Raw genomic sequence first — 13,236 nt, 5'->3', positions numbered from 1 at the left:
AAGGGACAAATGATTGGAAGAATCTTAGTGCAAAATTAAGAAGTCATGAGATAAGTAATGATCACATTGTATGCATGACTACTTGGTTTGAATTAGAGCTAAGATTATCTAAAAAATTGACAATTGATAAACACGCTCAAGAAAGAATAAACAAAGAGAAGGAACATTAGAGAAATGTCTTAACAAGAATAATTGCAATCGTAAAAAATTTAGCTAAAAATAATCTTGCATTTCGTGGAAGTAATGAAAAGATTTATCAAGAAAATAATGGAAATTTTTTGAGTCTTGTTGAAATGCTAGCCGAATTCGATCCAATAATGCAAGAACATGTTCGACGTATTCAAAGTGGCGATATTCATAATCATTATCTAGGACATCGGATTCAAAATGAGCTTATACAAATGTTAGCAAATGAAGTTAAAAGTAAAATTTTGAAAAATATAAAAGATGCAAAATACTTCTCGGTTCTACTTGATTGTACTCCCGATTCAAATCACCAAGAACAAATGTCTATCATATTAAGGTGTGTTTGTATGGGAAAAGATCCAATAACCGTAGAAGAGTATTTTTTGGGGGTTTTTACAAGTGGATGATACATCGGGTAAAGGTCTAATATAAGAGGACAAGGTTATGATAACGGATCTAATATGAAAGGAAAGTACCAAGGTGTTCAAAAAAGATTGTTAGATGTAAATTCAAGAGCATTTTATACACCTTGTGGTTGTCATAGTCTTAATTTGGTGCTTTCCGATGTTGCAAACTCTTGTGTTAGAGCTATATCATTTTTTGGAGTTTTTCAACGCATCTATTCATTGTTTGCTTCTTCTACTAAGAGATGGAAAATACTAAAAGATAACATATCAGATTTGACTGTTAAATCATTGTCACAAACTCGTTGGGAAAGTCGAATTGATAGTGTTAAGGCAATTAGATATCAAGCTCCAAAAATAAGAGATGCCTTGTTTGAGCTAGGAGAAACATGTGAGGATCCTAAAATCAAGAGTGAAGCTAAATGTCTAGCGGAGTATGAAATAGAGAATTTTGAATTTTTGCTAGGCATGACTATTTGGTTTGATATATTATTTGCTATTAATTCAGTGAGTAAAACCTTACAAAGTGAAGATATGCATATTGAGATTGCTATAGATCAATTGAAAGGCCTACTCACTTATTTTAAAAATTATAGAGAAAATGGTTTTACATGTGCTATGATTTCGGTGAAAGAGATTGCAAATGAGATGGATGTAGAACCAAAATTTCGAGAAAAACGTGTGATTCGTAGAAAAAAGCATTTTGGTGAAAGTGTTGATTGCGATAAAAACCAAACTCCCGAAGAATCATTTCGAATTGAATATTTCCTTTACATTGTGGATCAAGTTATTTTTTCGCTTACAAGTAGATTTGAGCAATTTCAAGCATATGAAAATGTTTTTGGATTTTTATTCAATTTCAAAAAGCTAAAGTCGTTAGATGAATGTGATTTGAAAAAATCTTCATTGAATCTTGAAGATGTGTTGAAATGTAAGGGACTTTCGGACATTGATGGTTTAGATTTATTTTCTGAATTAAAAGTGCTTAGAGAAATTTTGAAAGAAAAAAGTAGTCCGATGGAAACACTTCATTATATAAAAAAATGTGGATTCTTTTCCCAATGCATACATTGCTTATCGGATTTTATTGACAATTCCAGTAACCGTGGCTTCCGCAGAGAGGAGTTTTTCGAAGTTGAAATTAATAAAATCTTATCTAAGATCAACTATGTCATAAGAGCGGTTGAATGTATTAGCCATGTTGTCCATTGAAAAAAATATGTTACACGAGCTTGAATTCGATGATCTCATTAGTACTTTTGCATCGCACAAAGTAAGAAAAGTAAAGTTTATATAGATCTTTATTGTTATAACTTTTTTTTGTTTGTATGTTTTGTCTACTTTTTAGGTGCATAGATAGAAGGTGCATGGATGAAACATGGACAATTTGGAATACACAAAGTGATAAAAATATCAATGGACATTATGTTTTTATTTATTAAGGGTATTGTATTCTCCTATCTTTATTAGAAATGGTGGTTAATTAACTATTATTTTTCTTTTATTTTTTATTTGGATTTCTTAGAAGTTTTTTCTTTTGTATAAAAAAGGCCTCATTTTCAATTTTTGCCTAAGGCCACAATAGTTATGAGGCCGGCCCTGACTACGGCAATGTACACGGGCCTTGGTCTCTGTCCGTGTTTGACTTTAAATCGCCGTGCATGACTCCGGCCACCAAATAAAATTTTGTCTCAGCCATTAGATTTTAAATTGTTGAAAATAAATATTGGTGAAATTGAAATGAGTTTTCAAGTGTATCTTTTTCGGAAAATGATTTTAGTCTATGGATTAGTCTTTTGAAAATTGTTCTGAACTCAAAATATTGTAAACTATATTTTAACACTCGTTTTTCGAAAAACCAGCTTTACCATTTCTTGAAACGATAAATATGAAATATTACCTATTTAAACCAAATGGCTGGTGCAAATTTGAAGGGGAGAATAAATTAGCAAAGTTGACCTGAAGAACTTCCCGCTCCATCAAAAGTGTAAAAACTAAATTATGATTTTCCTTTCCACCTTTGGATGAAAGTTACAAAAAATTTAGGAAGTTAATTGTGCTTGCATTCATAAACTTTTCAATATAAAAGTTAAGTTAAGGTCAATATTTAGCATTTAGAGAGTAAAATACTATTGAAACACATAAAATGAGGTTTCTTTGATCAAATGGACAATTTTTTTTTTTTTTAATGGTGTCCGCAAGTAGATGTTATTGATGCATTTACTTTAGTGTTATAGGACTGATCGTCGAGAAAGAGCCTTTGAAACCGAGCTATTTGACGTTGGTGTCGAATATGAGTGCTTTGGTTGGGCAATGGAAAGACGCATCGATTGATGTATTTACAGCATTAACGAGTTTGTCGCCAGAGGCATGAAGCATAATGACAGGAACGTACGTATTTATCGCGCTCTTCGTTGTCTCAACGTTGCAATAGAGGAAAAATATTTGCCAAGTCAAATTCGGTCATGCGGACAAAAAGTTGTGGAAAGAAACTGAAATTTAGCGTGTGCAATGCAACGATTTGGTGTTCACAAAGCTATTTCGGTAATTACGGTTCAAATGGCTTCACTTGAGATGAGAGACCATGGCAGTTTCGGATGACATATATGTGACACTGTAAAAATAAAATGAAAACCTATTATGATAGATCCAGTCGTTATCGTTTCATTCAATATATTAAAATCATACCTTCATATTTATGATTGTCTACATTCCAAGATCCAGAAATGCAAAACTTGAAGCATTGCATTGCATGTGATTTGGTCAATTACGCTTTCTCGTCTGATATAGTCTTACTACTCAAAATGACCAAGTTTTATTTTCAAACTCAACCTAAAGCGAACAGATATTCTAAATTGCTGTGTAATATAATATTAAAAAAGTACGTGCATTGTTGTCTTGCTTCTATGGTCATTTTCATATCAACCCCACTTCCCTAAACAAGAAGTCTTTCACTGTTCAATTAGTTAGGAGGATCTTGGAATCAGAAGTTATATATATCACCACAAAAGCAATAAAACACTATGTACTTTTTTGCATCATACAAAATGATAATAAATCTGTGAAAATATTGAAAGACACCTGTGCCAACCAACAACGCCCACTTTCGGGTTTTTTTATAATTTATTTTTTGGAACTTCCGGTCTGAGCCTTATCAATCTGAATGTGACGGGAAAAAAATGAATCAATTCTTTTTCATTTCTGGTAAGATTGGCATAATTGTATGGACAAGGATTTTTCGTTCAATAATCTAAAATCAAAATTCAATTATTTATTTATTTAAAGGTTAAACAAGTTGTTTGGCAGTCGCATTTTCTTTCCTCTTCTAATTATCCAATTTACTGATCATAAGTCGGAAACTACCAAATAAAAATGCCAATGCAATGTTAAGTCTCTGCAAGTTTCTACAATTAATAATTCTTAAATTTTGCATAAATTTATAATTAAACTTTTTGATGGTGCAAAATAAGACTTCAATATTTCATACTGTACGATTTATATAGAGAAAACTTATGCTAGGAATAAAATTTTCATAAACAAAATAAATAGGTTGTTATGTCGTGCCTTCATTGGCAATCCCAAAAAATCCGATTGATTTCATTATTCTCCACTGCTAATCCCACTCCCATAAAAACACCTTTCTAGCAGCTGCATCTTTAGCGAGTTGAGGTGAAACAGTACAACAAATAGAGTCATTACCGACGATTTTTTGCGTCGGTAATAACACCTTAATCGTCACTAAATCTATTTAGCGACGATTATTATCGTTGCTAAATGTCCGTGCCTAAATATATTTAGCGACGAAATAGTCGTCGCTAAATATTTAGCGACGACATTAGCGACGGAAAAGTCGTCGCTAATAACTTCACTCATTACTATAGTTAGCGACGACTTTTTCGTCGCTAATTATTAAATTTTTTTGTTTTTTTCGTTTATGAAATTCTATAATGAAAAATCAAATAAATATCAAATTATATTATCGAAATCAACTTATATATAAAATCCAGTTACGATTTCGATAAACGAGAAATATGTAAAAATACATGTAAATAATAATCTACTATACATAAAATATCTAATAAAAGACTAGCTGCGACCTTTGGGTCGTCGTCCTTTTTTTCCTCCTCCTCGACGTGAAATGCTCTGCTGACGCTGATACTCTGCAAGGCTCGGCGGAATAATGTGCTCATCAGCTGACTGACTCGGACCGCCGCGGTGGGAGGTCTGGCTACCGTCGGGAGTCGTCTGCTAGCCGCCCGTCGGATTCTGCTAGCCGCCCGTCGGAGTGTGGACGCCGGGCATCGGAGTATGGACGCCGGCCGTCCGAGTCTGCTGGTTATGGGTCGAAGGAGCCTGCTGCGAACTCTACGGAAATTGGGGCATAAACGAGCTCAGGTTGAGGCCGGGCACCTGACTCTGTATTGCATCGGCGAACGATGTGAGGATCGACGTGAACACCTCCTGCGAGATATATCCTGGATGCGAAGTACCAGCCTCCGAACCGTAGACTTCGGCGATTTCAGCCGCCATCCGCGCTCCCTGTGGCACCAAGCGTCCGACGCCGGTCAAGTGATCACTATGCGAACCCATAATATCGCGGATCGCCTGCTGCTCTAGGACGGCAATATCAACGTTCGCTCCTTGTTGCTCAACGGCAATATCAGCGTCCTGATATAATTAACTAGTTAGTATATATTGATCGAAAAATAAGACAAAATAAATGTAAACTTACATAACGTGCGGAGGCTTCAGGAGTCAGCCATTCGGACTTGTCGGACTGATGTTGGCGCTTGTAGTTCGCAAACAAGCTCTCGAAAGCGCCTGTCTCGGCGCTCTTCTGCATGTACACAAAATTTCAAGTGTTAAATAGTTTTAACGATTTGATCCATCATATAAACATAAAAACTTACGTTCTTCATGCGGTGGATCAAGAATCCAATCGTCCCCTGTCGACTCTTTGTCTTCTTCTTCGCGCGATTCGCCTTGTTCTTCGCTTGGCCTGTAATATAAGTAAACGTACACTAAAATAACAAATCGTATCATAAAAGAGTAAACACATATTTAACATAAATGATTTGATTACCTTAAACTCATCGCTCGTATATCGTTGTATAAGCGTCTCTCATTCTGTGTCGAGCTTAACGGTCCTCGGTTTCATCGACCGCGCCACCTGTACGCTGCTCTTGCAGTCGATGTCGAACCATGACCGCAAGGTATGCCTGTTGGAATCGATCTAGGGTTTGAGAAAAAGTTTAACGCTTCGTTAAGCGGCGGAATTTTAAAAATTTTCTTTTAAAGTAAAACTAGTTTTTACTAACCTAGACAAGAGCATGTGCATGTAAATAAAAACTAATATGAGCTATAAAAGTTACTAACCTTTCTTGAAGCTTGAACCTTGTAGAAGCCTTTGGAAAGTTGCAACGCTCGTCTCCCCTCGCAGCACGTCTCTCTTTCTTTCCTCGGCAACTCGAGCAACCACGAAAGTTTCTATCACTAAATCACTCGAAAAGAAGGAATTAGTGAGTGGGCACTTTTAAACACTACGACTTAAGAACGAGTCTCAAAGTCGCAGAGCTAAAGACTAGGTCGAGTGAGGACCTAGGTGCCAAGACAAGAGAAAACCGAAAATAAACTAGAGAGAGAGAGAAGAGGACTTCGGCCAAGTTCTAGAGAGAGAGTCTCTCAAATCTCTTAAACTTGGATGGATGAAAATGAGAAGAATGAGGCTCCTATTTATAGGAGAGGTCTCACCTTCAAGAAGGTAGTTTCCTCTTCTATAGAATATCACATATTCATGAGCAAAATAACCCTTATTTCTCATTCCTTTTGGGCGCCCAAGGCAGCCTTCTAGAAGGCTAGGATTTGTTTCCTTTTTTGTTCCTTGGCTTGCCTATTACTCTCTTGGCCGATTCCCTTGTGCATCTAATATGCAAATTTGTTTCCTCTTTTTCTTTTGGCAAGTATCTAAATACATTTATGCACAAAATAATTTCCCTTTCTCTTTGGGTAGTGTTGGGCGCCTATGGCTTCTAGAAAAGGCTTCTAGAATTTTCTTCACTTGTTCATGACAACATAAGAAAAAGCCCATTTAGAATTTTCAATAAAATTCTTATGAAATGAAATTAATTCACAAGGCCCAATGATCAAGTCATGGCCGAGTGAAACATGTCATAAAATGACCTTGTCAAAAATTTATTGACATTCATTTCATCGTTTGTCTCAAAAGACAAAAATACCTTTTCACTATTTTCGTTCTTGTTTTGACTTAGCTTCCAGTTTAACTATTCCTATCGATGTGATTCGTGACAGTGACCTCATGGACCCAAATGAACAAAGCTTTAGCTAAACACTTGGACTCAAGAGTTCACAAACCTTTTCCAAGTTTAGCTTAATGCCAACTGACTCCACTAAAGAGCTGACAGTGAAAATCTCTCGGTTCAAATGAATTTATTTTCTACTCAAGAATTCGACCTAATTATGATGAGCGGATCCACTGAATATTATCTATGTTTACCCTTCATGAATGTCATCAGCTAGTCGGGATTTACTAAATTACCATTTTACCCTTCTAGCTGTTATTTCCTCAACTCCTTTGTCGCTTGTGAATAAGTTAGAAACAATGTATTGACGAGGAGCTAACAAGTCACATTGTTTCATCCAAAAAAGTCAGGACTCAATTTGGACACTGGCCAGTTCATTTATTCACACTCCAAGGAACAAAGCATGAGGTGACATACATTGCATTTCAGCAATCTTGTACATGAATTCCATATCTATGAGAACTTCACAAAGTTACTCATGACAGACTCACAACTTAGTACTTCACCAATAGGCCTTGTTCGGAATCACATAGTGAGTCCGAACTTTGACTTTCTCAAATGAGAATACTAAGGTGTGAAATGGCATGTCTCATTTCAGGATTAAGGTAAGCATGATGCAATTCATACATAGTGACTTCGAGACATAAGAGGTTAAATGGTTTGTTCTTATATTGTCTCTAGAAGTGCACTGGTCAATTCAGTATCTTCGGAAGATACCTAGAAGAACTATAGAGTCCCAAACTCTCAATGCCTCATAACCAGACATCATAGATTCTTCTAACAATCATACTGAGGTCAATAGTCCTTTGACCCTAAGATTGCGAATATATCGTTTTAAGCAAACTACGAAGAGTTTGTTCATGCAAATCTACATTTGTCTCTTCGTAAGTTGTTTAGTTTGTTTATGGACTAAAAGACTATGGTTTTATCATAAAGCTTCAGACAAGGAAGATTGAATGAACGTTTCAACTTTTTATTAATGAATAAGCAATTACAAGCAAGAGTCTTCGTAAGACTATATGACATCAAATGTACATAAATAGACACTACTACTCTTCTTGTGGGCACCATTGACAACAAACTCCCACTTGACTCAAAGAAGATGTGAGTAGTCCTACATGCCTAATCCCTCTCGAAGTTGGTCGTAGACCATGTTCGCTAAGGCCTTGGTGAATGGATCTTCCAGAGATCTACTTCACCTCCACGTCTCCGCGTTGCGCGATCTCTCGAATCAAATGGTATTTCCTCTCAATATGCTTAGAGCGCTTATGGCTTCTAGGTTCCTTTGAGTTAGCGACAGCCCCACTATTATCACAATAAAGGGTCATGGGCTCGTCGACGTTTGGAACAATTTCCAAATACTTAAGGAACTTTCTAAGCCATACAGCCTCTTTGGATGCTTCACAAGCAGCCACATATTCTGCTTCCATTGTGGAGTCAGCAATGCAAGATTGCTTAATACTTCTCCACACAACAGCTCCACCATTAAGGATGAACACAGATCCCGAAGTGGATTTCCTGGAATCCTTATCCGCTTGAAAATCGGAGTCGGTATATCCCGTCATAGTCAGGTCAGTACCTGAGTATGTAAGCATCAAGTTCCTAGTTCTTCGAAGATACTTAAGAACATGCTTAACAGCAATCCAGTGCTCGGGTCCAGGGTTGGATTGGAAACGGCTAACTACGCCAACGGCGAAACAGATGTCAGGTCTAGTGCAAAGCATGGCATACATGAGACTTCCCACGGCAGAGGCGTAAGGAATCTTTCTCATGTCTTCAATCTCTTGTGCAGTCTTGGGAGACTGGTCCTTAGAGAGTGAAACTCCATGCCTAAAGGGTGTTTGACCCCTCTTGCAGTCTTGCATCGAGAAGCGATCCATCACCTTATCAATATAAGATGCTTGAGAGAGCGACAGGGTCCGGTTTTTCCTATCTCGAAAGATTTGGATTCCCAGAATGTACGCGGCTTCTCCTAGATCCTTCATATCAAATTGCTTTGCTAGCCAGACCTTAACCTCAGATAACTTACCCACGTCATTACCAATGAGTAGTATATCATCGACATATAGTACCAGAAACACAACTTTACCTTCGTGTATTAACTTGTAAACACAAGGCTCATCTATTGACTGTTCAAAGCCGAAGCTCTTTACAGTTTCATCGAATCTAATATTCCATGACCTAGATGCTTGCTTTAGTCCATAAATGGATTTAAGCAACTCACAAACCTTGGTCTCTTGACCTTTATCCACGAAACCGTCTGGTTGAGCCATGTAAATGCGCTCGTCAAGATTGCCATTCAGAAAGGCTGTCTTGACATCCATTTGCCAGATCTCATAGTCGAGAGCTGCAGCTATGGATAGGAGTATGCGGATGGATTTAAGCATCGCGACTGGCGAGAAGGTTTCTTCATAGTCAATCCCTTCTTGTTGGGTATAACCCTTTGCCACAAGTCGTGCTTTGAACGTCTCGACGTTCCCATCAGGACCCCTTTTCTTCTTGTATATCCACTTACACCCTACGGGTTTAATCCCTTCAGGAAGGTCTACAAGTTTCCAGACTTTGTTGACATACATCGAGTGCATTTCAACTTTCATGGCGTCAAGCCAAAGGTTTGATTCAGAACAAGCCATTGCTTGGCTATAGGAAACAGGGTCATCCATGTCAGAGACGGCTACAAGAGAGTCTCCATAAGACATGTACCTGTCAGGCTTTTGAGTAGCCCTCCCACTACGTCGAAGTACTACTTGACGAGATTCTGATGAGTTAGGTTGTGTTTCAGTTGGGGTAAGAACAGTTCTTACTGACGAGGTAGAAGCTTCCTCGCCCAACTTTTCTTCAAGCACAATTTTGCTTCTAGGTTTCGCATCCTTCATAAAGTCCTCCTCAAGAAAACGAGCATTCGTGCTAACGAAAGTCTTATCGTCCTCGGGACTATAGAAAGTAAAACCTTTGGTTTCCTTCGGATATCCTACAAACAGGCACAATTCTGACCTACTAGCCAACTTGCTAGTCTTTTGCCTCAGCACGTGTGCAGGGCAACCCCAAATTCGGATGCGGCCAAGATTCACTTTACGGCCAGTCCATCGTTCATAAGGAGTACCAGGAACCGTTTTGGACGGAACTTGGTTCAGAATGTAGGCGGCTGTTTCGAGGGCATATCCCCAAAAGGAAAGCGGGAGTGATGAGTAACTCATCATTGATCTAACCATCTCCATAAGAGTTCGGTTTCTTCTCTCTGACACTCCGTTTTGTTGAGGTGTGCCAGGTGCGGTAAGCTGAGAAGCGATACCTTCTTCTTTAAGAAAGTCATCGAACTCTCCAGACATATACTCACCACCTCGATCAGATCGAAGGGTTTTGATCACTTTGCCAGTTTGCTTTTCCACTAAAGCCCTAAAGACCTTAAATACGTTAAAGGTCTCGGATTTGTGTTTAAGCAAATAGACAAACCCATATCTTGAGTAATCATCAGTGAAGGTAACGAAGTATTCGTATCCTCCACGTGCCTGTTGGTTGAGCGGACCACATACATCAGAATGTATTAGTTCCAGCAACTCAGTGGCTCTTCGACCCTTATCGGAGAAAGGTCGCTTAGTCATTTTTCCTTCTATGCAAGATTCACAAGTAGGTAGTGAACCTATTGCAGAGGCTTGGAGTGGACCATCCCTCACAAGTCTCTTAATCCTATCTAGACTGATATGACCAAGTCTTAAGTGCCAGAGGTATGTTGATTTTGTTAGATCGGAGGATTCAGAAAGTTTGATCCTCTTTGACTCCCTAATTAGATCGTTATCTATTTCGGTGTCTAAAAGAGAAGGTTGAGTGGGATAGATGTAAAAAAGACCATTCTTCATACATGCATCAGTGACGAAAGAATTAGAAAAAGAAATACGAATTCCATTCTTTATGAACTTTAAACAATAATCTTGCTCAAGAAGACGAGCAACGGATATTAAGTTCTTCCCAAAGGTAGGAACAAAATAAACATTATTCAAGTTTAAAGTGCGGTCTTCAAAAGACAGCGTCACGGATCCCACAGCCTTCGCAGACACCAGGCTCCCATCACCCCATTTGAAACAGAACTCGCCTTCCTCTAAGCTTTTGGTTTTCTTGAAACCATTCAAGGAACAATAAATATGGTTAGTAGCAGCGGAGTCAAGAATCCACGTTGATACATTATCAGCTACTAAGCATGCTTCGGTAACTAGTACAATACTATGTTCCTTTGCTTTGAGATAGGCGGGACAGTTCTCTTTATCGGCCTTGTAAGGTCTCTTCACAGTTCCAGAGGCGGAGGCTTTTTGCTCAGTAGCATGTGCCTCTCCTTGATTCCTCTTTCTCTTAGTGAAACCTACAGCAGTGTGAAGTTCCTCCATAAGCTTGGTAGCAGTGTACTCTAGCTTGTTAATGGAGTAGTTCATCTTGAAGGTATCAAGAGATGCGGGGAGAGTTTCTAAGATCACATCTATGACATTCTTCCCATCAATCTCAGATCCTAGGATTTCTATTTTACTCAGATGACCAATGATCAATATCATAAAGTCTCCTATAGGAGTCCTAGCCTGCATATGACAGTTCATAAACTGTCGGACTGCTTGTTGCCTTGCTTGACGCCTTTGCCCTCCAAACATCTCAAGGAGATTGTAGAGCATGTCAGCGGTAGTCTCGATGTCACGATGTTGCACTTTCAGCACATTGTTCATAGATGCCAAGATATAGCACCTCACAATCTCATCGGATCGAAGCCAGGCCGCTAAGGCGTCATTGTCCTCTTGAGTTGAATCATTATTCGTCAGAGGAGGACACGGGGTGGTGAGTACCCATTTGTGCTTGTAAACGGTAGGTATTATGTCGAGGTTACGTTTCGAATCTACGTAGTTTTCGTTTTCGAGTTTGTTCGAGGAAAGAATGAAAGAGAGAGAGTTGGGAGACATATTGCCTATGTAAGTTGAAACAAGTTTATGATTAGTCTTTGGTTTAGGATTTAAGTTTTATTAAGACTTTTATAAAATCCAAAGGTGTTATAAACCAAACGATAATTTACTCCCTCAAGAGAAGGCCGCAAAAAATCTCCATTTATAAGTAAATGACACATCATTAATGCTAAGCCAAGATGTCAGTACATCATTTTGACTAGCCACCTTGTAAATTGGTTTGATCACTCACATCCTTTCGCAGAGCCTTAAGGAAGGATACTAGGGATTGAGCCTAAGTGTGCAACCAACCACTTAGTCCAAAAGATCAGCTTTGAAAAACAATCCCCCAAGGGGAGGCCTTGCCATCATTGCATCACTCTCGGACGTAGCTCATTGAGCAATGATCGAAGCAATAACGCCTTGGAGTACTCACATTTAAGTGAGGGTCGCAAGAGCGGCTCTTAGTCCCACGTTATTGCATCTTTCACTAGTGTTGGGGATCGCGGGTTACAAACAACGAATATAACCCTCCCACTTAGTTTTTGGAGTTGGTTCATCGACTCTTATAAGTTCGGAAACAAATTTCCTAGTTAGAGAGCGACAGAGCGGACAACTAGAAGAGAATCCTAGATCGACATGTTCAGAGCAGTATTAGTGCATAAAGGCACAAGGTACATACTCGATCTTTTCCTATTTTCTATTTCGGGAAAGTGCGTGAGGGAAGTGTGAACTTCAACTCACTCAAACACTTGAAAGTTTGAGATTACACATCTTTTTATTTTTCGGCTTGTCTACAAGGAGACCTCCCACTCAAAATTTCAAGAGCATATAGATTTTGAACATATGTGATATAGATATAGTTTTGAAAACATTTTGAAAACTTATTTGATTTGGATGACAAAATATTTTCAAGTTTGAAAGTGAAAACGGTTTTTCAAAATTCAAACTAGTTTTGTAAAAATTCAATTTCAATTAATCTTTCAAAAATCAAAACTTTTAATCTTTACACATCATGTTTATAATCATATGAAAAACATTTTTGCTCAAGAAAGTTTTCTCATTAGAGTTCTATAACTCATGGTAGTGGGGTTTGAAAATCCGGATTTCTAAAAAACTAGAGTTTCAGACAGCCGCGCACCTCGGAGTAAAATCGCCATATCTGGCGGCTCCGATGTCCTTTTCAGCCGAAACCGGTGGCATTGGACAGAGGACAGACAGAGCTTTAATTTGATTCAAGAATCATTAAATTTCGATTTCTGAGCAGAGAGTTATGCCGCTTTTAATGCGGGTTTACATTCCAGCTCGAAGAAAAAGAAATAAATTAAAGCTTCGTCCTTTTAGGTGCGAAAAAGAATCGAGTGTAACAGAACGTTTTAAGATATTGTTTAAAGCTTTTATTTGTGTTTT

General features: G+C 38.2%; 1 pseudogene; it reads left to right on the top strand.

Annotated features, from left to right (window-relative positions):
• The first annotated feature begins 1,058 nt into the window (after positions 1-1,058).
• LOC149390520 (uncharacterized) overlaps positions 1,059-13,236 on the top strand; it is a 30,518-nt pseudogene continuing 18,340 nt past the window's right edge.

The sequence above is a fragment of the Urtica dioica genome, chromosome 7 (genome assembly GCF_054948205.1).
Source record: "Urtica dioica subsp. dioica isolate 48M chromosome 7, U.dioica_male_clone48M_v1_H2, whole genome shotgun sequence".
Taxonomy (NCBI): domain Eukaryota; kingdom Viridiplantae; phylum Streptophyta; class Magnoliopsida; order Rosales; family Urticaceae; genus Urtica; species Urtica dioica.
Note: the sequence above shows the minus strand (reverse complement) of the source record. Positions and strands in the feature narration are given on the sequence as shown.